General features: G+C 42.8%; 1 protein-coding gene across 9 annotated transcripts in view; it reads right to left on the reverse strand.

Moving 5' to 3' along the window:
- Positions 1-25279, reverse strand: part of PKHD1 (PKHD1 ciliary IPT domain containing fibrocystin/polyductin) — a 368588-nt gene that overhangs the window by 46399 nt on the left and 296910 nt on the right. The gene's annotated exons all lie outside the window — the stretch shown is intronic.

The raw sequence follows: 25279 nt of genomic DNA on the forward strand, positions 1-25279 counted from the left end.
GGCACACAATTAACCTTACAACCCAAGATTCTCGGCCAGTTGCTCCTCTGTACTCTGCGCAGACTTCACCTCTATTTTCCAAAGCACTGTCTTGGTTCTAGCTAATCCAAGATGGCAAAAAGGTTTCACTCCAAAGGCTGGTGCCCATCTGTGGTAATGAGGACCATGCGAAGAGTCGGTAGAAAACGTGTTGTGATGAATCAGCAGGTTGCTGGGGTGAGGGCTGTGTACAGAGTGGATTCCCTCCAAACACTGCCACGTCTGCTATACAAACACCTACTCAACAGCACTCCTGTGAGCTTCCCATGTCCACGGAACCAAGAATACCATTCGTCTTCCACTCACTGCCCAAAGTTGTATCCAAATTCCTTTCCACCAATCCACGTCCTTTTAAGCGTCTACAAATATTTTTTCTCTTTCTGTGCCGATCACTGGCTGGCAAAACTTACTCCATAATTTACTCTGACGTTAAAATTATAATCACTGGCTAACAAGAATCATAAATTTACTCTAAAATTGATAGTGTTGTCCCAGATGGATGACAGCTTTGGCTGACAACACCTGGCTCCTACCCAGCCTGAATTTAGAAGAGATGCACTGGGGAAAGACTTTTGAACAACCGGCTCATGGTCCTCTTGCAAAGATGGATGATTGCCCTTCTACCTTGTATGTTAAGAGAACTCGACTTGGTCATCTTTAAAGCTGGGCTTCCTTGCAAACAGCAGGGTGCCTTCCCTCTGACCTCATCTTCTGATCCTCTGCTCTCCGTCTCTCTGCTTGGACCATTCACCCTCATTGGGGCCTCTGACCCTTGTTTCTTCTTTGTTCCCAAATTGTCACGTGGCCCATTTCTACACCTTTTTTTCACTTCGCTCACATGTCTCCCCCAGAAGGAAGCCCACCTTCACCAGCCCATCCCCACCCACGCTCTCATTGCCTCTTATAATGCTCTGCACTTTTAAATTTTGTCCATGGCACTTATCAGTTTCTCACCTGGTGGATAATTCACTTACTTTCCACAGGTATCACTTAGTATCTCTTGCCTCTAGAATGTACACTCCATGAGGGCAAGGATCTGTCTAGTGTTACAATGTTATACTTCCGGACCCCAGATAACTAGAAGAGGACCAGAAACACAGTAGCCATTCAAGAAACATGCATTAAATTGCATAAACTTAACACAGCCATTTCTTTCCATTATGACCTCTAGAGTTTTCTGGTTCGCTCATGTTCAGACTGAATGTTCATGTTCTGCACATTTGCAGCTAAATTTCCTTCACACGTGGAATGTATATATTTAAAATCTATAAGGAAATATTTTTAAAAATCCTTTCCAAGAAGGAAACGAGTATCAAGTTTATCATAGGTCTCTCGGGTGTCAGATGTGAACTTCCATTTTCTGATACTCCACTTTCCCTCGGTTTTCAGAAAAGTTGATGTTCTTAATACCACAAATACTACAAATACCTAATACTATGAATGAAGACATATCTCATTGCAAAAAAAAAAATGAGTAAGCAGGAGAAGGAAAAGTAGGAGGAGGGAAGAAGACGTAGATGATAGTATCTCCAGGACCTCTCCCTCCACAGAGTGGGATGAATTAAACGTGAGGCAGGATGGTCACTAAGTTGGTGTGTGAATTTCATCAGATTGCCTGAATTGCAACAGGATTTCAAGCAGCACCAGAAGGTAAAAGGAAACTTCACATCTGTATTTTATATATCCAAATAATTATTACTTCTGCTGTGTCAGTAATAGATCCTTTTATGTAAGAGGCAGTGCGTGCATTATATGTACTTGTTAAAAACTACATGAAAGATAATGTTACTTCTATTTTACAGATGATGAAACGAACACTTAGAGAGGTTAAGTAACCACAGACACCCACCTGCCACCTGCCATCATTCGTCCTTTACAACTGTGAAAAGGCAGGTGTGGGAGGTGGTATTTCCATTTGCCTAATGAGAAACCCAAGTTTCAGCAAGTTTAGTACGTGTCCAAAGCTACAGCGAATGGATCGAAAATATTATTCTCCTGGCATCTTGGTCTGGTGATCTTGCCATAACATGATATTCTTTGTGTTATCTTTAAAACGAATAGTGCGTAGACTTATGAATGAATAAATCAGTCAAGGCTTGACACAGTAATCTCCAAAGTGACCTTGAAATTATTTTTGTATTTTCAAACCATGTAGATTAATACTCAAAACATTTATAATCAGAACATAGAGGGTAACTAAACTCTCAGACTGAATTCTACAAATACCGCCTTGAGGTCCATCCACTTGAATTAATCAAACAGTACCACTAATTAGCTAGACTTCAGCAAGGGCTGGTGCTTGGCAATGTGACTTTTATATGTCACATGTCACCTGGATTCCATTTTCTCTCTGACAGACAAGCCATTGGTCAGGATTTGACACCATGGATCTATCTGATGAAGTGTGCAGAGGAGACGGGTTTGTTAACTTCTATGCACAATCTACAGTCATGTGACAGTAAGTGTTTCCACCTTCACTGAGCAAATCAATGCTTCAGTGTTTCAAGTATATAAACAGTGTGGTTTATTAAACACAGCCCGGTAGTGGGAACTCAGAACTTCAAATTTACCACCTTAGAAATGAGATTAGACCAAATAAGTTATTGCTGAGCACTCTTTCAACGTTCACCACACAAGGGATGTGATCATTTGGAGATCATGCTGGCAACCCCTCTGCCGGCAGTACCCTGGTCCCTTCACTTCACAAGGCCCTCCATCTCTGACGTCTTAGAAAGGAAAGGCATCTCTCCAACCAAACCTCCCGCCTTACAAAAACAAACAAAAAAGCAAGCAAACTCTTTGCATTTATTTCTCCAGCTGTCCCTACTCCTTTGGCTCATGGAGACTTTATTCTCAGCTCCTCAGCCCTCTCCTCTCTTCCTTCCGTTTCTTACTTACTGGTACTTCCTTCCTCGTGGCTTCTGTGATCCTCTCGTCGGCATTTTCAGTCCTCCCGATATCTCCCCCCTCATTCTTCTTCCACGTCTGCATAGGACATCTCCATCATTGACAGAACGACACCTTCACTTCCACCGCTGAAACCTACACTGTGCCCCAGTCACCGTAAGGACACTGTTCTCGGGGATGTTATTAGAAGCCTTAGCTTTTGTTCCAGTTGTAAGATCCAGATGCTTTTTTCCCCCTGATTTAATCATATTTGGCTTAATTGTAGCATGTGTTATTGTTCTTGAAATACTCTTTTGCCCTAATTCTTAGGACATCTTTACCTCCTAGTTCCCTCCTATGCCTGTTTCTCAACTGTGGTTGTTACTGGGGGCGGGGCAGGTCCTATTCCATCCGACCCTTTAAGGGAAGTGATTCTTCAGGGTTGAATTCTGTGCCTTCATCTCATAACACATATGATCCCTGGACAAGCTCACATACAAACACACTGAGAGGGAGGGAGAGAGGGGAGAGAGGGACTGATCCATGCACTAATGGCCCCCAAACTCATCACCTCTCCTGAATGACGGAACTGAGTGCTAACTACTCTGTCTTACCAGGCATTTCCACACCTCAAACACACCGGCTTTCCTGCAGCCACCTCTACGCCTCAGTCTGAACTATGTGTTCATTACCTTCTCCTTAAGAATGAGAAGGTCCAAGAAACCCAGAAAGTCAATAGCTTCCTTCCTTTCTCATAGATGTAAGCTTATAGGGAGAGGTTCCTGTAGAAGAACGCCCAACATTTAAGCACAGACTGTCTGCCTGAGACCGTGTGGAGCGGTTTTACAAGGATTGTAACAAGTCTAATCACAACAATAAACCTAAAAAGGCTATTTTCATCTCCATCTAAAGATGTGGGGACAGACTAAGGAAAAGTTCAGAAATTTGCTGAACAAATAAGTGATAGAGACCGGATTCCCACCCAGCCCATCTGGCTGTGGAACCGGTCAGTGTGGGATGCTGCCTCCGGGAGACACACGTCCGTCTCCATTTATGACACTGGTGTAGCCACCACCTCCTTTATGCATCGGAAACAGTAACAAGAGTAATATGAGCAGACTGTACGCATTGAGTGCTTACAACGGGACTCACACCACCGTCAGTGTTTTATGAGCATTAACCCATTTAATCTTCACAAGAACTCCATGGTGTGAGTACCACTATTACTCCCATTTTACAGATGAGGGAAATGAGGCATATATAGTTGAAGCATGTTTTCCATTTATGAATAGCTTGAGGAAAGTAAACACTGTTCCAAAGCCTGTGACCTTGCTCTCTATGCCACACTGTCTAGCTATTGGTTGTGTTTCTCAAAATAATGTTGCGTGCCAGTTCCTAGGCACCCCTTCGCCCACTAACACCACCACCAAACCACCTGGCTTTGTCCCAGTAATGACAGCCCTGCAGTTACGACGTGTACTTTTTTCTTCTTTCCCTCTCCTCTCCCTAGTTAAGCTTGTTAGTTTACAGCAACATCTGTAAATGTTTTCTTTCTCAGTTCCCACAAAACCTGTCCACATTCTGTTTCATCCCAGATAACCTAATTTGATTGATCTCTTTTCACAAGCCACACGCTCCCACCACCATCGAAAACAAAACAAAACAAAACAAAAATCCTCCCAGACACCTGATCCAAGTACCACTCCCTTCATATGGTCTTCTAACTTTAAGGGCAAGCGTATAACGTATTGTTTAACCCAAGACACTTCTGAAAGTGGACGTATTCCAATTACACTGGGACAAGCAAGTATGAACAGGAGGCATGGTCACTTCATTTCTGACCCACAGAAGACAATGCAGCTGCACAGCCACACCGTGACCACAGAGATGTCCTAGCTCACAGTGATGCCACGTCTCCTTCCAGCAGGCTACGGAAGATTTGGAATTCTGCTGGGACCTTCAGATAACAACAAGCACAAAGAAAACAATCTTGCCAAAATTTTAAAACAAAAAAAAAAAAAAATGAAGAATAAAAGCATAAGCTTTAAGGTCCTAAGTCTATTATAACCAATGGCAACTAGACAGAACTGAATAAAAATGGACTTAAAAGTATTTAGTAATATTTCTTTCAATCAGCGGGGTTTAAAGAACAGAGACCTTACTTCTTAAAGTCTTTCCAATCAAATCCTCAGTTTAATCTTATTGAAAACACTCATTTCTTGTTAAATAAACAGTATCTAATGAACAAAGGATTTTCACAAAATCCTTTCATATCTTGTTATTCTCAAGTATAAATTAAAGCTTTTAACTTGTCTTTATAATGCGACCTCAATGTCAACCCTCTATCCTTTCTCCATAGCATTTAATACTGTTATTTCTGAAACATAAAGAAAGGCCAGCTTGCCCCCTCCCCCCAAAAGAAGAAGAAGAAGGAAAAAAAAACATAAAATGAAATCCCGGGTCCATAATCTATTAAATTGTTAGTGATCAAGAAATAACTTCCACTTATTCAACTTATTTTAAGGGCTCATTTCTGTAGTTCTTCAGATGGAAACACTGTTGCATTTACCTGTCTCAGAAATTAATACTGGGGAACATTTTTTTTCATAGGTTGTGAAAATGATAACACGGCTATTTAATATCATTGGTTTAAAATAATAACAATGTGGGTATATGTGAATATCTCTGGGAAATACATTAATCGTAAATGTCTAGGTTTTGCAGAGGCTATAATGCGCATAAAATTCTATTAGGTAACAGAGAATCCTCGAATAGACATCTCAATCCCTTATCTTCCCTGCCCTACGATCTTGTATTGGTCGTACATCTGGATAAGAAACGCAGACGACAAATGGCACAAGGCCACTGTGAAATTCTGAAGCAAGAAAAGTTTGCCTTTCATAGCCTTTTTGGTTCTTGGGCGGGGAAAAAAAAACAAAAAACGTTGCCCGCTTTTGGGCTCCCCAAACCATTCTCTATTCCTACAGAAGAAGAAAGAATCTGCTATCTTTATTTGAATTTTGATAAAAATTTGTTCTAATAAGTTAGCACTTCCAGCTTGTATTTACAAGTTTAATTTTAAAACTCAAGTGGATGTGAAAGTCTATCTTCATGTGAAAGAATTGTAAGCACCAAGCTTCAAGCTGTGCCGTGATTTTTGTAGAAAGGGACCTTCTCTAGTCTAAAAACCCATAGCACTCTGAAGCCGGATCTGATGCCTGTTCTGCTTTAAGGGTTTGGCAGTGATGGACAGACGCTCAGTTAGCCAAGGATGGCTGTTGGTCTGTAGCCCGTAAGTGCGTCATTGATCCCAAGGAAGGGGGAAATGGGACTGCAGATTTTAAAAGGCAAATTCTCAAGAGCAGCACAAGATTCAAGGAAGCCAACATGAGCATCTTCATTGGGATGAAGAAAAAATTCTGTCCGAATTTTTTTTTGGAGGAAAATCACCCAAACCAAGGACAGAGATACGCAATCCTGTCCCCCACACACTTTTCCCCTATACAACCCAATGTGTGTCATCATCTCCTGGTCCACATACCCTACTATTTACGACCTCATTATACGGAGATTCTTTTCAAGATCAAGAATTCAAAGACAAAACAACAGGATTTTCTGTTCTAAAATCCTTCAAGTTTAAAGATCAAACAGCTAAAAAGAGAATTATCAACCCAGAAGTTAGAGGTAAAGCCGAGACTTGTGGCCCTGGAGAACTGTCAGTGGGAGAAAAAGAACCCCAGCTGATGGGACATGTGCTCCAGAAACTGGATGCCATTGATAGTGGGAGACAAGGAAAAACTGATGACCAAGAAGGGAGGAAAACCAGGCTTAGTCTCACAGGTTGATAAATGATACTAGTAACAGTACCCGTAATAAGATGCTTTGCATGTGTGCCTCATCCGACATGCTTTGCAATCATTGTGATGCACATCATAAAATTCGTGTTAGATGAACGTTGCTTTGCAATTTGCCTGATTATGACAATAAACACCTTCCTTCCCTTTGTGCCCAAAATCTGATTTGAGAAGTCCCTTGTGAAAATCTCCTCAATACATTCTCGGCACCTCCCATGTTCAAAGCACTGAGCTGGATGTAAAAACATATCTTCTGCCCTTTCTCGAGTGTAGGGGGTGGGCCTCAATCTTGATGTGATGGACACACTGGGCTGGACAGTTCTTCATTGTCAGCACTGTCCTGGGCATTGTAGGGTGTCTAACAGCATCCTTGGCCTCTACACATTAAATGCATTTAACATCTACCTAGAAGATGGGAAGGCAGACAAGGATCACATTGTACCAGCCAATAAAAGGTCCCATTCTTTAGAAATCAAAGTAATGTATCAGAAAGAAAATGGTAAAAGTAAGTGTCTACAGATATATTAATTATCGATTATTTTGGAATAATTAGCTCTGAGACCATTGCTCATAAAGCACTGAGCTTTATGGAGAGGCTTATTTGCCTTTCCTCTTATAATATAGGACTTCTAGAGGCATAAAACCCATTACATTATAGGCGATTTTCATCCAGTCAGTTTTGCAGCCTCATGGTTGAGTAGAAAATCAAATTCTTGAGAATTAGATCAAGTGCATCACAGCATTCCTTATCATTTGGGATCTACCCAATATGGTCAAAATGATCAGAATAAAATTCAATTTTTGAAAATACAAATGAGCTTAGTTGCACTAAGAGAAACTTCAGCCCAAGTTGCCCATCCACACCTCAACAAGGAGAATCAGCACGGTGTGAAACATCGGTCAGGTGCTTCATGAGGAAGATTTAAACATCCCTGAGAAGCATCAGATAATTACCTAAGCCAGAAGCAAGATGTTAGACCGGGCAGACTAATGATCTGATCTAGGATGGTAATTCCCAGGGTTCCTGAAGAGCACAAACATCAATCATTTAATAAATATGTGGTTTCCATTGGACCTCAGACTGGGTGAAAAAAAATCTCAGCAGTGAGAGAATCATCCAAGTTTTCCTGGCACATGAATATGCGTGTCCCTTAAAGCAAGGCTATTTCTAACATAACACATTTCTAATCTTTCTTTCAGATTCTGTTATATTAATTAATGCCAGAATAAGCACCAGAGGGGAAAATCTACGTAAGTGGACAATAAAGTGATGGCTTCAACACAAGATCTCACAACTTTGCTTTTTCAATAATTATAGGAGAGTTTTCTTTCTGATAATACTGTTTTATTTATTTTATAAAAAAAAATTATACTACAGCTCACTTTTCTACCTTTGTACCTCTCAGATAACTAGATCATGGCTTTCAATATCCATGGTCTTCAGCTGCAATGTGCCTGGGAAGACAACACCTGACTGGAAGTCTCAGTTGGTTATGCCATTATTTAAACCTTATTGACTGAGAAGTTTTTAATGTTATTTTTTTAAATTATCATATAGAAATTTCTTTTTCTTTTGGTGTATAGTTCTATGTGAACAAATCTGACTTCATACTGGATCTGTTTCTTTTAGTTTAACCTTTTTATCCCATTGCTTTTATTACAAGTTCATCACTACAGGGATGTTGCCTATAAGCTTAAATTATACATAATGGCCCATCTCTTGGAACCCTGCATCCCAGGTAATTAGTGTTAAGCTAAAACACCTTTGTTTAGCTCACAGGAAACATCCTGTCCACCTGGGAATGGCTGCAGGAAGGAAGAAATGAACATATCTTCTCCAGAGTCTGACTGGAACCAGGATATGTGTTTTACTTCCTCCCTTTTTAGTGTAAAAGAAGCCTGAATTCTAACTCAGGCAAGATGGTTCTTTGGGACACTAGTCCACCATCTTCTCAGTCTGCTGGCTTTCTAATTAGAGTTGCTATTCCTTGACCCAACACCTCCTCCCTCAATTTATTAGACTGTCAGGTGACAAGCGGTAAGAGCTTGGATTCAGTAACGTATGTGCTTCAACAATGTATGAATTTGTGTAACTACCTCCACAATTAGGATATAAAACAACTCCTTCATGCCCCAAAACTCCCTCTGCTACCCTTTTATAATAATATTCTTACCACACCTATCCCTCTGGCAACCACTGATCTTTTTTCACTATCTTTGCAATTTTCTCCTTTCCAGAATATCACATATTTGAAATCATACAGTATGCAGTCTTCTCATACTGACTTCTCTCATTCCCACATGTCTTTGAGAATCATTCATCTGGCCTGTATCAGTATCAATATGTATCAACAGTTGGTTCCTTTTTATTTCTGAGTAATATTCCACTGTATGGACATACCACAACCTGTTTATCCAGACCCCAGATACTGATCAGTATCCTTGAAGGACACTGGGTTGTTTCCAACTTCTATCAGCAATAAAGCTGCTCTGAACATTTGTCTACAGGTTTTAGTGTGAACACGAGTTTTCATTTCTCTAGGGGAAAGAGCCAGAAAGAGGATTGCTGGGGCATATGTTACATCTACATATAGCTTTGTAAGAAACCGCCAAACTGTTCTTCAGAGTATCTGTACACTTTCACACTCCTACCAGCAGGTTATGTATGAGAGTTCCAGTTGCTCCACATCCTCATTAGCTGCTGGTTTTAAGAATTCTAGAATGACTTTATTTAAAATATCTTTATCAACTGTTAAAAGATAGTACATTTTTACTATCAAGCATCTAGCACTCCAATTGGTAAATAGCATCCTTTTCTTTTTTTTAATTGAAGTACAGATAATTACAGTATGTCAATTTCTGGTGTACAGCACAGTGTCCCAGTCATGCATATACACACATATATTCATCTTCATATTCTTTTTCATAAAAGGTTATGACAGGATATTGAACATAGCTTCCTGTGCTATACAGCAGAAACTTTAATAGCATTATTTTCTAATAAGTGTTTTGTAGAAAGTACTTAGATATCAAACACTTGAAACCTTAATAAGTATTTTATTCAACGCTACAAGATCCTCTAAAATTGTGCTGTAAAATCAGTCAGGGGAGCTGTAATGGCTCTGAACTACTTATTTAAATTTTTTTTTTTTTTTTTTGCATCTATGACAACTATAAAAATGTGCTCCATGCCTCTTGCACTGACACAAGGACCAGAACCACACTTATTAGATCAACAACCAGCCACTGAGAGTTATTGTCCTAGGAACAGTCATGAATAGAACAGATTTGGCTTCTGTATTCATGAGGCATTATTATTGTGTATGTGTATCTATGTGTGTGTATACATAAATACAATTGCCTGAGTAATTAATCTGTTACTCAAGATATCCATTGGGTATATTGACTGGGGATGATCAGAAGATGGCCTTAGTTTGATCAATGCCAGGTCCTCACTCATAGAAAGCATAAGTAGAAAAATCAAATGTTAATTCTGATTTCATAGCAAATAATGAAATTCCCAAGTGTTCCTGAGAAATTAGTGCAAATCAGAACCTAATATATAATGCAAATTGCAGAAACTGAACAAAGACTTTCAATCCCAAGTCTCTGTAAAAAGCAGACCTAGAGTGAAACAAGAAAACCATGAATGGTACTTTAAAATATCCAGCCTCTTCTGATAAGTGGAGGGAGCGTTTGAGCGTCCCCATAGCTAAAACTCAATACTCCACTCTGGCTGAGGACTGTCACCAGGTCCCGTTTGCTTCCCCTCTTCTTTCTCTGAATCTTCTCTCTCTTGCCCAGATTCCCAGTTTTTATCTCATTATTCAGATCATACCAGAATCTTTATTCTCAAATTCCTCTGGATTGCCGACTAGATCATATCTGCAGCTTCGCAGTGGAAGACAACAGTCCCTGAGGGCCTGGATTTGTCCCCAACTCAGACTCCTAACTCGCTGACCCCCAGCCCCTCGGCTAGGTCACCCAGAGAGGGAATCAGACATTAATAGCTCATCTGTGATCCATTCAGGAAAGGATAATGTGCCAGAACCATTCTTTCCATGTGCACCTGACATCACTCCCTTCGGTAAAAGGCAGCCCATTACCTGAAAGCCCTGTGAAATTTGCGAGGAATTAAAAAGCTCGTGCTTCTACAGAAGAGTCGTTTTCTAAGAGTTTAGGCCAGTCACTCAGAGAGTTCAACTGCTAACAGGATTCCTCAGACCCAAAGCCAGCGGAGCACAATCAGTTCACTCTAATTGACTGCACACAGTTTTATTACATAACTGATGGTTTTAAACCCCCAGCCAATTAGTTTGTCAAACAGAGGTTAAATTCTTGACTGGTTCATTCAAGCGACATTTGGGCAGGATTTACAATACAACCTGCCTGATCGCAGCAGTCAAAAATGTACCTTTTTAACAAGTGAAATTAGTAAGGACTTCCCAGGAACCAAAAGGGGAAAAGAGAAGTTTTATTAAAACACTCATTTTAACCAGGCAAGACATCAACTCCGGGTTTTATTTCCCTCGATGTGATTTCTTTGCTATGTAGTTACCTAATTTTGAGATCGTTTAAAATACTTTTATGGTTTAAAACACTTTTATGGTGTCATTGGTAATGTTGCATTTGAAAATGTTAAATTAGAATTAAGTAACAACCAGTGTATTTGACCTGACATATTAATTCCGAGCCATCTCTTAAACTGTGTGAGTTATCACAAGTGCCTTATAGATTTTGCCAACTTCTAGTGTGTGGCAAAGTTAAGTCTGTGTAAAGATTCTAGCATTTATTTCTGAGAACATCCCCATGGTCCAGCCCAGTCATTTAAAACAATCCTCATTATAAATATCTATATTTCTATTGCATTTTGAGGATTCCATTAATTAAAATTCTAATGGGATAAGGCAAAATCTTGTCCTAAAACTGAGCAGCTCAAGAAATAAATCAATTAAGCACTTTTTATTAGGCACCTATTTGGCATTCAGCCCTAGGCCTGGTCAAGTAAGATTCAAAAGAAGGTCGGACATAGATTTTAACGTCCAGGCTAGTGTTAAAATGTTGCATTAGACACATTTTTGAAAAACCAATTGTTTCTTAAACTTGAATATTTTATGAAGCAGGGGTTAGCAAAGCTCTCCTGTAAGAGACCTGATAGTAAGTATTTTAGACCTCACAAGCAGAGGCAAAGTCAGGGATGTTAAATACATACTTATTAATAAGAGGGAAAACAAATTTCCACCAAGTTTTATGGGTGAAATTTAAAACTTGTCTCAAATTTACTTTATCTCAAACAATGTAATTAGCAGAAGTAATTGTTATATATTTTATCTTTTAAGACCTCAATACATAATAAGGAATTCAAATGTACCAAACTTTCTTTGGGACCCAGAATGTTCAGAAATCCATTTTTCGCTTGGAGTTGCCCTCAATTAAATAAGCATTGATTATTTACTATAATTGTCCTGGAATTTGTGGTAGGTGATGAGGCCACAAAGAGAAACGGACTCCTGCCCTCAAGGCACTAAAATTCAAGAGCAGATGGACAAATGGACAAACTACATTAATGGCAGGTCCTGTGTCTGCCACAATCGTATGTTCACAGTATGACATAAACATTATACAAAGTACTACAGAAACACAGAGGGAGGACTTGTGAAAATACGGTTGAAAGTTTCTCTAAAAATGTATATTTCTCTCCTTGCAGTCTTAGGCATAAGGACACTGGACCTTCAGAATATTTAATTAAATATGTAACTGCATGAAGGAAGGGCCTGAGAGAGAGAAGTAGCCAAGGGTGACTACTGATGTGGGAGGCTGAGTTGAGGGTGAAGGGCTGACGATAAGGCATTCTAACACAGGTGGAAGGCAGGTGTCTAACAGGTAGCTGGGCATTCAGATCTGGAAGGTAGGGGTGAGTCTAGACTAGAGGAAGAGACTTTTGGGGACCAAAGTCGAAGGCCAGGGCATTGATAAGACCAGGAGGGAAAAAAAGAGGAAAAGGAGAAGTGGTTCATGACAAAACTTTGAAGACCACTCCCACTGGAGATGGAGAATATGAGGGGGAGGCAATGGCCAGGGCAGTGGAGATGCCAACATTTCTATTTTGAAAGGACTCAGATCAGTGATCAGGAGAGAAGGAGGGCTCGAGTATTCATTACCAGAATTTTAGAAATTCAGTTGTGTGTATCCAACAGTGGGGGATGCTGCTGGACAAAACATTCCCATCCTGGCGGCCCCCTCTTTCAGTTACACTAAGTACCAAAAGGTTGGAGAGCCAGGGAAGCACGTTGCCTTGGAAACCAAAGCAGGGTGGGATTTAAAGAGCCAGGGAGCAGACTCAGAGTCAAATTCTGCAGGGACCGTAGAGGCAAGGAGAAAACAACCAGGAATGTGCAATTGCTGACGTTGGTCAAACGCAATTTCAGTGGTGCAAAGGGCGAAGGAGCCACAGCGCGGCGGGAGAGACGGAATGGGGTGTAAGGAAGAGTCACTGAGGGCAGCCTTCCTTAAAGAGGTCTGACTGTGAAGAGATGCTGCAGCACGTGCCAGGAGCCACAGGGGGACGCGGGGTTACGGGGCCACAAGAACAGTCTGAAGACACAAGTAGAGACCCCATCTCAGAGCTCTTCCTCGCGACCCAAAGGGACAGACCCGCAATGCCCACTGCACAAATTGGCGGCTGCCCCTCTCCAGAAAACGCCTCTCCCGTAGGGCCCCATTTCCATCTAAAAGTCCACGATGAAAGATTCATTTAGTTGGGCCTTAAAGGCTTTTTACTGGCAGCAATTTCCTATTAAAGTGCAAATACCCAAGTAACAACTGGAAATGAGGCCAGGATCTACACTCGAAGGAGAAAAGGAAAGCGAGAAGGCGACCGCCAGAGAAAATCTTTGCCTGCCTCACAGTTCTGCTAGAGTCGGCCCTGAATTCAATCGCCAGTAATCACAGAAAATGACACGCGTTCTGTAACGGGCAGAGAACGCTGATTAATCCCTGGTGCTGGTCAGCGGAAGTCATCCTTTACGTCCTCCCTACAGAAAAGCATCATACGTAGATTGTCCACTTCCAAGAATAACAATTCAACTTAATAAACTTAATACAACTTTGGAAAAAATTAAACCTGCTAGGTGATACACCTGGCACTTAAAAGTGTTGAATGTCCCAGGGTCAAACTTACAGGGATTTGTCATAATTTCAGCTAATTATAATCACAGAGGTGAAGTCAGGATGTGGGGAATCGAAGTCTGACAGTGGTTACTTGGTGACTTTTGAAGTGTAGCAGAATATGCCTACAAAAAAACAAAACAAAAAAACAAAACAAAACAAAACCCCATGCCAGTTTGGCATAGCGATTAATTTGAGCTGAAGACAATTTAGAAGTAGCAGATACAAGAAAAGCTCTCTGCACGCCCCCTATTTGCCTAAAAGCAGGACATAAATCTGCAAAGGTGTCTCCCCTCTCCTCTCTGCCAGGACTGCTGTTACTCATCTGAGACTCCAGACCCCTATCAGCCCAGAGAGGCTACCAGAGGAATCCACGTCACAAACTTCATCACACACCCTTTATCTACCATCAGTACCTCCGTACACTTCCTTTCCCACAACTTGCCATTCCTAGAAGCTCAAGTCCCTTTTCTTTCATCTCGACACTTTTCTACGCAATTATTGTTCTTTGCTAAGATGCTCAAATTCTAAGCTCAAGTTCTAACCACCCTTCTGAGTTACTCACCACTGAGGACTCCCATGTGTATGCACTTGGTACACATTAATAAACTTCTGTCTACTTCTCTCTTGTTAATCTGTCTTTTGTTGGTCTAATCTGTAGGACCCCAGCCAATAAGCCTAAGACGGGTAGAATTTTTCCCTCCCGTAACGCATTCCTCTCTTGGTATTTCTTCAACAACTGAAACAACGCACTGATGTTTGCACCTGTTGTGTCTGCTGCTCCCCCGACAACAGGCTCTTGTTTTTTGGATCATAGATCCACGGGAACAATATTGTTCTCTTATTTACTGAAGGTGGGTCATTCACAATTTATGACAGCCCAAACTATCCATGTCCCTGTGTGCACAGGAGCAACTGGAACAAACACTTTTAACCTATCTAAGAGACACCACCGCCCCAAGAAGGAACTTCCTTGCTACTTCCGATTGAATGTCCTTTCCCATTCCCATCAACTTCATGGACCATCTTCAATTCTCGCTTCTCCCCAGGATTGGTCTATAGTGTGTAGAAAATGTGTAGCATCACTAGTAAAAGAGGGAGAAGAAAGAAGAAGAGGAGGCGCAGGTAGAGGAGGAGGAGCAGGCGGAAGAGGTGGAAGGTGAATCACCAAACCAGAAGCCATTCTCCATCTAGTCCATCACTGATGCTCCTCTCCAGTCTCCAAACTCTGTCCTATTTCATCGCCCATCCATCCATATCTTTTCCCTAGAGCCCCTCCCCAGGCCAAACGCTTAAAATGAAATGCCAAGGGAAATGTGAATCTGACTTTCCTCTGAAATAAAAATCAATTTTACTTCGATTATTTAAAAGTCAAGGAAGTACTACTGTTTAGCTTTTATACGTGATGTTGCCTTTCCCAAAAGCAACCATGGAGCCAGGACCCTGGTTTACGGGCATGAACTGTGGCTGAGTTGCTGTAAGTCAAATCCCCAAAATTATTGCAAACGATCTGAGGATTCCTACACTAACCAAGCGCTGTGTAGACTGGAAAAATAGTATTTGACGCACAGATTCTTACCTTTTTTCAAATTGACATTGCAGGGTGGTGACTACTGTAATACGTTCATTTAAAAGACTTTGCTGAATGTAGAGTAGCTTTATGTTGACATTTATTTTTCCAGTATCAGTAGAAATTAAGCAATAATTACTACTGTGCCAATCTGATAAGTTTTTGGCATTAAAAGGAGGAGGGGTCTCTTAATTAGAAATATTAGGAGTCATTTTAAGGGAGAATGCTGAATGGACAGTGACGTCCGAGTAGAAATTGACCAGCATCTTCACTCATCCTTGCCGCTTCCTTCTGCCTCGTTTGAGATGCTCCTGCTCCTACACAGAACAACCTCTAGCCCAAAGGGTGCCCTTCTGCAAGTGAGAAAAGGAACCCCTTTCTGCAAATGAGAGCAAGGACCTCCAGTGTGAGGCAGCCCCATGCCAGGAAGGATGACCTAGCGAGCAGAGCACAGGCAGGCGGGCAGCTGCGTCGGCCTCACAGACAACCTTGCGTCTTTCTATCTGGGCTCGGAATCCTGCGTCCTCTGGCTTCTCACGTAACCCTGCTCCTGTACCTTTACTTTATATCTATTGACTTCTTCTCATTAAAACAGGTTCAAGACCTCCCCTATCTTATCCCTTCCCCCTTCCCACACCCAGCGCTACCCACTACCCTCTGTCTCTCTTTTTGCTGCAGCCTTTCATACTCGCTAGACTTCTTGATAAAAGGTTTCAGTTTCACCGCCTCAATGGCCTCTCACTCCTCACGCCGTTTCTGCTACCACTGCTCCAAAACTGCCTGTTCGCAAGATCACCAGTGGAGTCTGTGTTACCAGCTCCAACCGTTTCTTCTCAAGCCTCGTTTTGGCCCAGTTGCAGCATTTGCTATTGTCGTCATGCCAACTATCTCCAAATGCTTTCGTTCCTTGAACTTAGTGACTCTCTAGCTTCCTGATCTCCGTCCTCCGAGTCTTTCTGCTCTGTGTCGCATGCTTGGTGAGACCCTCCCTGCCCGCCCGTTCCTTCCGTAACAGGAGGCTCTTCTCATCCTATTCACGTAATTTCACTCAGTCTCTTGGCGTTGGTTCCCGTCTACGTGATGAACCTCAAATCTTTGATCTCGCGTGTGAACCACTGAGCTGGACATCTAACGCCCTGCTGGGCATCCTCACTCGGATGCCTAGCATGTACGTCACATTCAGCACGTTTAAAACTGAACTCTTCTCCTTCTCCACACTTGCTCCTCCTCCAGGGTTCTCCCTCAGTGAATGGTACCACCGGTCACCTGGCTGTTTCAGAAAGAACCCAGAAGTCACCCTTGCCTCCTTTCTCTCCCTCATCCCCTACACCCAATCAATCAACAAGTCTAGTCGATTTCACCTCACAAATCTCACTGGAATCCATATATTTCTCATGCCATCAGCCTGATCTGTGCTGCCTCACTGTCTGTCCTTTGGACCTTTGACACTGAACTTCGTCCCGTGCCCCATTCAATCTGTTCTCTGTGGGGCAGTCAGAATAATCTTGCAGACATGCAGGCCTGGTCATGATCCTCCTGTATTTTAAGTCCTTTATGAGTGAATGCCTCCTGACCCTTACGATCAAGTCCAAAATCCTTAATGTGGGTTATAACACATTCTGGGAACAGACCTCGCAAATCTTGTGGTCATCTTGGGCCTCTGACTCCTCATGCCTTCTCTGATACCACTGCTCCGAAACTGCCTGCATCAAGGTCACCAGTGGAGTCTGGGGCAAGGTGCAAATAACCTGCCCAGGGTACAGAGCTGCTAAGTCATCCAAGTGGGGCCTCAACGCACAGCTTTCTGAGTGGACTCTAAACCACCAGCCTATAATAACCAGTTCCTTACAAGGCTGCGTTGGGACCTCCGGTGCCCCTTCGGGTCCTCTCTGCCACATCTCTCATCCAGTCGCTGATGTGATTGCCGGTTCCATGCAGAAGAAAGCTGACAGTGCCCCGCCTTTCCTGCTGCCCTGGGCCTCTCTGATGCGACCGCATGAGATGAACCACTTAGCATCCACACAGGTGCAACCAGGAAGTGCTGGGGGTGGGGCTACCTTTGACCAATCAGAGATGGGAACCGCTGCCTTCTCTTTTTGCCCGTGGGCAGAATTGAGACACACTTCTTCAGGGTCCTCACAGAATCAGATGTCTCCTGGAGACATCATGAGTGACTTTCCTGCCTTTGTTTAACTAGTTCTGTCTCTCCCCACCGTGCTCGCACCCCCTGGGGCACCCCAGATAAGTAGAGGCCATGTCCCTCACCATCAGAAACCATCTTGTCTCCCCTCCTGAGCTTCAGATCACTAATATGCAACAGCTAAAACACTTTATCTGAAGAGGAAATCCTCTGTCTCTGATGGCCCTGACTTCTTCATTTCCTGTGAATAGCAGAGCTGTCTGCATCTGCAGGGTCTCAGGACCGCGCTGAGAATATTTGTCTACCTCTGCTGGAAGCCCTTCTGATTAGTCAGGCTCCTTGAGTTGGAAACATCAGGATTTATAATAAAAAAGAATCACACAGTAAAAACAGAAAGAATGAAAAGAAAACAAACCAATAAAGAACCTATCCTATCATAACATTTGAGGTTCTGGTATTTGCTGGCTTTGGAGGGAGTTCAAAATAAATGGAAGAAATGTGTATTTTATTAAATGCTAATATTTAGAAGATGTCGGGTTGGGGGGGGAGATAAATGCCTCCAATCATATTTGCAAATATGAGTCGTCTCCCAGCCCCTTCAAAACAGTTAGATGTTTTCCTTGCACTTGAGTTACCTACACAGTTTTGAAAGTAACGCCTGGGACCGACGAGAAAATTGGGCGAAGGGTAGCGAAGTGGCATGTGTATCCAGCCAACAGAGCTGGGCACCACACTGTGTTCTCAACCTGGACTGTAACACAACGGCCAAGCTGCCCATCCGACTTCCCCCACGGGAAGAGACTGTGACTTCTGACCCCACATAGGTCCGCCTGTAATAAACCCTACCCTTCGCTCGCAACATCTGCTATTGTTAACATGATCTCTGTTTGTCTTGAAGTATAAATAGGCCCCCAATTTCGAGAGTTCAGAATACACTGAACCGTAACAACAGAGCCTTTTTCCTTTTCTTCTGGGTAAGAGCCTTATCCCTCTCTTGGGTTTTGGAATTCATTTTAAGAACAACAATGAAATAAAGTGGAGAGGAAGAAGATTTGAGAGGATCAGGAGGACTCCTGGGGGTCAGAAATGAAGAGCTGGCCCTCGCTCTTGTTTTTTCTCTGTTTGCCGGAACACACGCTGACTGTCAGTTTGAGCCATTTTCTGGACCCTGCGTCTCTACACTTCACCTTGAGAGTTTGGAGCAAGGGGAGGAATTCATCCGATTACTAATTAGTACCCAGAGTGCTAGGCAATGTTCAGATTTACCAAGGTTTTATTTCACTTGAACAAGACAATTTTTTGTTCCTTATCATTAATGTACTTGCTTTCAAGAAGAGAAAACAGATGAGCATTAGTTCTTGCCTCGGATGTAGGGTGTCAGTTAACAGCAAGACACTGAGGTCTGACAGCATTAGATTCCCAGCCTAGACCCACCGTTGGGTAAACTGAACTCACTTCTCCGAAGCTCAACTTACTCATGGATAAAATAACGAATTATTTCATAATCCTGTTAAAGAAGTAAATGAAATAATGCATGTGAAAAGCTTGTTAAGTGTGCTTAAAAGCTGTGAGGTGACAATGATTTTTCAGCTTCTGTGATTTTGTCTTCCAGGGTGATCCAGAAAGACTGGCTGTGCCGTGATCTGAGCCACCTCAGACAGCGAGGAAGCAGCTCCTACATCTCCCCGGCTGAGGGGTTAAAACAGAGAGAACGCTTAGAGGAGGGCCTAGCAGGTTGTAAATACTTGATAAATGGTAACTATTCATCACCATCATTATTAACGTGCCATTAATAATGTAAAATTATCGTTATTATTATACTCTGTTTACTGAATGAGCTGGATGCAGCAGGTGCAGGGGAGGAAATGCAGCCTCTCTAACCCGTTCTCATTTAAACTCACGCTGTCAGACGATTTTTCTCAGATCCTGGATGAAACCCTAGGTAGGTGACATAGCTTTTCTGATTACTTTCTCATATGAAACATTCCAGTCCAATCCTGTGCCTTTGGAAACCTTCTTCCTTCCTTCAGCTTGGCTCTGCTTCCAGCTGAGAAATCTGTGATGGGGCAAAGTGTGGTTGGCTTTGCAGGATTTCTGCACCTTTATTCCTCAACCCCCGCTCACTCGGAAGCCTCTGGTTCTCCAGGGTTGAGCTTGGGGTCTGGAGTTGACAGAAGAGGTCTTCCTTGACTGAGAACGTTTAGAACCTAGCATTGATACCCTCTGGGTATCACAGATGTCTCAGGCCGACTCTCTTTCGGGTCGGGCCCTCCTGTGGACTCCGCAGAGATTTACACCAAGGATCTGCAGTTGTCTGTCTGGGACGGGTGATGCCTGTTCCTGCTGGCCGTGTCAGACTTATCTGATAGCCCCTGATCTGCAGTGTCTCCCCTTCACTTGAGGTCACCTCACACCTCTTTGGTGGGCCTCTGTTAAAATGATACCCGAGTCACCCCTGTAACGGGTCCATCCCTGGGCGGCTGCTGGCCTGGCACCTCCACTCAGCCAGCTGGGAAGTGCAGCCTTCTTTGGTACAAGTCACTTTAGCCAATGCCTCACCTGTAGACTTCTCTTCAGCATGTCAGACAACAGTCTCTCTCTGTAAGTTTCTCCAAGTGATGTCTTAAAACCCAGCTTGTTTGGAGAGGGGTGTGAGAGCAAGCCCTGTGCTCACCCTCCTGTGAGAAGAGATGGAGAATTCACAGCACAGTGAAAATTATCTACACTATGAGCCTCAGAACAGTCCCCTTCCACCTCCCCGTGAATTCTCCTCTCTCACCCCTGGAGGTAGGCGAAGGGCTAGCCAGTCAGAGGCTGCACTGGGTTCGAGCCACTTCCTTTACAAGATCAACAGCACAGATTGTCTTAGCCTGCACTGTCCAACACAGTAGCCGCTCACCGCACGTGGCTAAGGAAGTCTCAATGTTAGTTAATCACAATCAAATTCAGTTCCTCAGTCTCACTAGCCACTTCCACGTGCTCGGTACCCACATGGGGCTCGCAGCTGCCATGCTGGTAACACAGACATAGGCATCCCCGATCACTGCAGAAAGCTCCGTGGACAGAGCTGGAACTCTGGAACCATTACTTTGTTCTCAGGCCTTGGAGCTCCCCTTGAAGCCACAGCACAAGAGAAAATTCACATTTACTAGTTTTCTTACCAAAACAGTAAGTAGATAGATGTTGACATCTGGGTTCTGGACTAGGGATGTGCTAAAGCAAATGAATACAAGACCATTTTTTGCCATGCTGAAATCTTAAATAAGACAGAAATAATTAATTAAGGTTCTTATGTTTAAGCCACAAGCCTGAAAAAATGTCTAATCAGGCAGAATAAAAATCATTTTTCCCCCATGATGGTACACAGAATAGTGTCCCCCAAAACTACTTTCCTTTATATTTATGGTGTTTCCTAGTTTACAAGCCACATGAGTTATCTCTTTTCTTCCTAAAAGTAACTCTGAAAAGTAGGCAGATCAAGTATTATTGTACCCATTTTACAGATGAGGAAGTAGGCTAAGGGAGCATCAGTGACCTGCCCAAGGTCACAGAGCCAATAACTGAGAAGACCAAGTATATCTAAGCTCCTTCCTCATCATTATACATCTTCCTGAACAGTAAGAAGAATTCTTAAAACCAATTCTTATTAACACATAGAGAAAGCAGGAATTCGGAACTGAACCCCTGAATTCACAGACCTTCACGACTTTACTTCTCAGTCATGGAGCTCTCCCAGACACCTGGTATGCTGAGAATTAAAACTAGAGGCTGGACACTGAGAAGTACCTGGTCTGACAAGGAGCATGAAAGACACACACTAAAGGTGTTCTATTTCCCTCAGCTAAACAGGGGCTGGGTTTTGTTTCCCCTGAGCACAGCCCGACTCCGCATCCCTGCATCTTCTTGTCATTCCTCAACCATTCTAACGGAGCCGACGCCGACCCCCTGGGAGGACAGGAGGAGAAAAGCATCACTTCACACGGAGAGGCATCTGAACCAGAGCAAGGTCACTGATACTGGTACACCCCTGCGCAGGTACGAGGTTGCTTGTTCATTTTTCCAACCAGATTAATAAAGAAAAAAGGATGAATAAATGAATAAGGATGAGAAACAACAAATTCAAGATAGTTATCTCCAGGAAGGGGCAGGGAGGGGCCCAAAGGGACTTCAAAACTGCCTTTGTACGTTTGTAATATCCTACCTCTCAAGAGGGATGGTGCGTACATGGGGGTTCACGATGCTCTTCCAGAGACCACTGAATGGTAAAATTCTTCAAAATCAATTTTTAATAATAAAAAGGAAAGTTACTAAAAGCCCCTTTGCTGAAACACAGATTATTTTTATAATCCCTTTGGTCTTAAATGATTTGTTGAAACACAGCTTTACTCACATCGTTTGAAATGTTTTTTTAATAGAACGAGGCCAACAGGAGGTTAAACACGAGCATGTTCCCTGAGAAAGGCTGGCTTTGCACAAACGGGCTGATGAAGTGGAGTGTGGACTTGCCATGACCTTCCCTTCATTTAGCTGGACCACATCCTTCACACCTGTCACTAATACGCTCCTAAAATTAGGTGGAGGAGCTACAGGGATCCCAATCTATCATCTGAAAATATCCCCCAAAACATTAACTAGAGCAAACTTGCAGTGTAAATATATGTAAATTCACAAATATAAGACAATGGTTCAGGTTTCCTGACAGGCAGAGGCCCAAGGGACGGACAGGGACTCATCTCCAACACAGGGTCAGGAGAAGCACCATGAAGTGCCATCAACGGCTCTCAGGAGCTGAGAACCAGGATCCTGCGCAGCTCCTGTGTGGCTGCCCGGCACGTATCTGCCCTCCCCCTTCTCCAGGGTACGAATCCTGACCTCTGGCCACAGGAGTGGAACCACAGCCAGGCTCTGGCCAACCAGATCCCCTCCGCTCCTTTGGACCTAGTGACTGACCCTGAGAGAGGTACAAAGGCCAAAGAAGAATTATCAGTGTTTCCCTGGCCCTGATCTGTAGACACTGGGAGAAAAAGACAAAAAACCTACTTTTCAGCTGGGATGATTAAACTGGGATGAGCGAGGTGATTGATCTTCCCTTCCAGATAGAAAAAGTCCTTTGGCAGCAAGAAGGAATGAGGCCAAGAGTCACAAAAGCAGAGACAATGAAATGGGGGGGTGGGGGCGGGGACAGCCTCAAAACCCTTGGTCCCAATTCCTGGTGGTCCTCAAGGCCCAAGTTCATCTAACTCTTTCTTCCCTTCTGTTAGGGACTGCACAATCCTCCCCAGAAGCACAGGCCGAATATTTATGTGTTGCTTAAAGTTCTTTTAAGAGTGATTCACTTCCTCGCCTGGAATAACATTTTGAGAAAACGGTCACCTGATAGGCAGAGCAAGGAAGTGGATTCTGAAAAAAGAGTGAAAAGGGACCGAGCCATGAAAGCTTGAGGCAGCTTTCAAGAGAAGAGAGCACCCTGGGTTCACGGGGACGGGTCTCTTAAGAAATAAAGCCAGTGCTGTAGGCAAAGGTCAGGCCAAGAAGACCTTTGTTTGCTTTGACTCTCACGACAAGTACCTACCACGTGCATCTCATTCCCCAAGGTCAAAATGCCTCAGCAAACTATTCCAGGATAGAAACCCTTGGGTAAAGGAAACTTGGCTAAGTCCTTTTTTTTCCCCACTGGTTAAAAATGTCTGCTTCATCTCAGGGCATTAATATGTGACAAATAAAAAAAATAAGAAATGAAAGAGAAGAAATTACAACCCAATACCACAGATGTACCAAAAAACCATAAGAGAATACTGGGAACAACTCTATGCCAACAAACTGGACAATCTAGAAGACATGGACAAGTGTCTACAAACATACAGTCCATCCAAACTGAATTTAGAAGAACTAGATCATTTTAACAGACTGATCACTAGAAATGAAACATTTGAAGAGTGGTCTGCTCAAGACAAAAAAGTCTTCATTATACACAATGCTCAGTCTTTTCTATTGGAACTTAAGGCCTGAGGCCAGGTGGGTGGGGTTGTAGGAAGCTGTCGGAGGGAGAGGAATCACTTCCCAAGGTCCTTCAAATCACACCACGTGGACCACCGTCTGCTTTGCTTACGCACAAAGCCTGCTCTCTCTCCAACTGCGATCTTCCACCACAGACACTTCACTGCATTCATCTCATAACGTGGAGAAGTCTCCTAAATTCCAGTAACCATGGGCACGTTTATTCTAAGATGCTTACATCCTCTGGAAAAGGGAAATGGAGGACAAAGATTGCCTTTATGCAACTGTCTCATGAAGTGTTGTGACTAACGTTCACAGCCTACAAATATGTGTGATGGTCACTGCTGCTTAGGAGGTCAAAAAAGGACATAGAGAAATACTAAAAACCCCTTTTCTGGTTATCCACTGGAAATTTAAGCAATAAGGGTAGGACAGGTGGGATCTGAAGTTGAGCACAAAGAGAAGGTTGCGCTGTGTCAGAATCGTTAAAGAGCACTGATTATCTGCCATCTGATCTACAGATAGAGATGGTCTCAGTGACAGTGACTTAGGATATTTCCAACTTCTCTCACATAAAATGGGGATAGAATCAAATAAAAGAGCATGGAAGTAGCATTTAAAGTGGATAACGTGGTTCCCTGTGATGCTGTGTGCGTACGTCATCGAGACGTAGGAAAACACAAATGCCACGCACGCTGTTTCTTTCTTATGTTGTCTTCTGTAGGTCTTGATTATGTTAAATTGTCATTTAAGTACTGATAATATGGCACTGGGGATTACACTTTTTTGTGCTTAAGCTGTTCAGAAATGTCATTGCTTCATTTGTCTATCACCTACCCAGGCTTGTGAACACGCCACCTGGCTGGAATGACCAGGTCTTAATGCACTGACACGGCTGCTTCATAGGGATGGGCAAGAAACAGCCAATTTTAACCACGTCTGTGAATACAGATTTAACGTTGGTTAGATACTAACGTTTCTGAGACAGGTAATGCAGCATAATAGACAATGTGTCACGTTAGGACTTAGGTTACATTTTAGGCAATTTTTTCTGGAAGGTCAAAAAGGAAATAACTTACAGCAGGGCTTCCCCCCCCGCCACCAGAGCACTATGGACATTTGGGTAATTCTTCATCGTAGGGGGGAAGTGCTGTGCATTGTTGAATGTACAGCAGCCTCTCTGATCTCCACCTACTTGATGCCAGTAGCACCTCTCTAGTTGGGACAACTGAAAATGTCAAGTATTGTCAAATCTCCCTGGGGGCAAAATTAATCACCTCACTGAGAAACACAGACTTGGAGGACTGTTGTGAGAATCAAAGAGAGAGAATATTATCCTTATGAATATGACAAATGTCATATCTCTTTATGTAATAGAACTAATTTTCCAATATTTTAATTGGACTAATCATACTAGACAATTAACAGCATTGCTCTCTCGTAGCAAAAAGTTAAGTTTAAAAACAAAGCAAGGTCTGGGAAGTCTTCAAGGGCAGACTCATTCTTTATTCACATTTGTATCCCCAGTGCCTCCTATGGTTCCTGGCATGTGTCATATCTCCATAAATCTACTGTGAATGAAAAAGAAAGGGAGTCTTCAAAGAGATTTTACTATGCATATTTTTA

Source organism: Camelus dromedarius, chromosome 19, assembly GCF_036321535.1.
Source record: "Camelus dromedarius isolate mCamDro1 chromosome 19, mCamDro1.pat, whole genome shotgun sequence".
Classification (NCBI taxonomy): Eukaryota; Metazoa; Chordata; class Mammalia; order Artiodactyla; family Camelidae; genus Camelus; species Camelus dromedarius.